The 1,995-nt window shown below is 26.5% G+C and overlaps 1 non-coding gene across 1 annotated transcript; it reads left to right on the top strand.

Annotated features, from left to right (window-relative positions):
- The first annotated feature begins 1,475 nt into the window (after nucleotides 1-1,475).
- TRNAT-CGU lies at nucleotides 1,476-1,547 on the top strand. The gene has a single exon. It is a non-coding gene; the product is annotated as a tRNA-Thr (tRNA).
- Nucleotides 1,548-1,995: the final 448 nt, after the last annotated feature.

Genomic DNA, 1,995 nt, shown 5'->3' with positions numbered 1-1,995 from the left:
ATAAATTAATTGAAGTTTATTTAGAATGTTATTTAAAACAATTTGCTAACAATATAAAATGCTATAAAAGTCGTTACATATTATTCTAAAGTGATAAAAATGTGTCAAATATCATTAAAATATTAGACTAACAATATCTACTACGACAGCGTGTTTAAAAATACTATGAAATGTCTTTTATAGCATGTTTATTTTGCAATAAAAAACGTTATGAAAGAAAAATTATAGCATTTTTTTTATCAACGCTATAAACATTTCCATAGCATTAAAAATTATGCAATTGAAAACAGATATTTTATAGCACTTTTATAGCGTCAAAAAATGATATGAAAAGTCAGAGACTTTCAGTAATATCGCATATGACAGCGTCCCAAAAAATGCTATCAAAAGACTACGATAACATTTTTCTGATACTATCGTATGTGATATTTTTTGTAGTTCTATCATGTATCACTATAATTGAGAATTTAAGGAATTCACCTTTATTTCTTTCTGCACCCTCGACAGCTTTTGTGGATATTTTCTACTGGTAAAATTTTCTAATATTTGCAATTAGTTTTACGTTTGGTTATATTTGCAATATTTTAGTCTCATTTTGCTGTATATATGCAAGGAACCTGTTATGAAAGTAAAATTCTTTTAATTCTTGGCAAATGAAATGATGTAACTTTTGTACAATTGCAAATTTTGTGCATGTGAAAGATTGGTTATATGATTTAGTTTTAAACAAACGAACATAAACTTGTAATTGATAGCTCCTAAAATAAGCTATTTTTTTTTTGCATCAATCAAGAAAACTCTTAGGATTTCATGGTTAAATATTATTTATTGCAGACAATCGAGCACAAGTCATTGGGACATCTATTAGATAACATGATGGTTTCATCTCAAAACCAATTAACATTGAGAAGAGTAACATATTTATCTTATAAAGAGTGTGAGATCCATTGATTTTTCTAATTTGAGATCCTCAATCTCTCCTATTTGTAAAGTTAGAAAGAAAAAAAAAAAAAAAAGAATTGTAACTCAAAGAAAATATAAGATCCAAACTATACACTTATTCATTAAAATATATTCGCTCATCTATAATTCCACTCACTTTTCTCCTCTCTTAAGTGACATATTTTATATTCTTTGATAGTATCTACCACCCTAGAAATATGATTCTATATAAGTTTGATGTCCAAAATGAATAGTTCAATTGACATGATGTTTGTATTATCAACTTTAAAGTTAGAAGTCCAATTCTCCCTCTCACCATATTGTAAAAAAAATAAAAGTTAATTTTGAATTTTATATTTACTAATGGTGTTTATACATTTAATCCATAGGGATTAAATTGGACAACATGATAATACTAGAAACTAAACCAAAATAATTATACAAAATGCATGAATCATTATATTAATTATGCAAAGTTGTTATTCTAAATATTAATATAATGATAGAGACGTAATATTGTCAACCTTACAATTGCTTCCATAGCATAGTGGTAGTGTGTTCGTTTCGTAAGTGAAAGGTCGCGAGTTCGATTCTCGCTGGGAGCTTGTCTTTTATCTCGAATTGAAAAGTATGACAAAAGTTATTTGATTTTCGGTCATAATTTTAAATTTGTCCAATAAAAACTGAATTATTATTTGAAAGATTTTAGGTACTTATTAAAACTTTTATTTTACCAAAATAACCTTAAATGAAATAAACCACATTTAATATAATATTTGCTTATTTAAAACCATTTTTAATTCACCCACATTCAATATAATATTTGATATCTAATCGGTGCCAAGTTGGATGAGTGATGGGTTCAACGTTGTCAATCTAATAATATTTATATTGACCTAACATATAGTATTAGTAGCAAGAATGAGTCGAATGGAATTTATAGTAAAATCTCCTTAGGTTAAATTTATCTTTGGAAAGTAATAAAAGACGAGGAGTTTTGGTTTTGGTTTTGGTCCGACATGAAAACTAAAATGCATGAATTTAAAATATTGA

Source organism: Benincasa hispida, chromosome 8, assembly GCF_009727055.1.
Source record: "Benincasa hispida cultivar B227 chromosome 8, ASM972705v1, whole genome shotgun sequence".
Lineage (NCBI taxonomy): Eukaryota > Viridiplantae > Streptophyta > Magnoliopsida > Cucurbitales > Cucurbitaceae > Benincasa > Benincasa hispida.
Note: the sequence above shows the minus strand (reverse complement) of the source record. Positions and strands in the feature narration are given on the sequence as shown.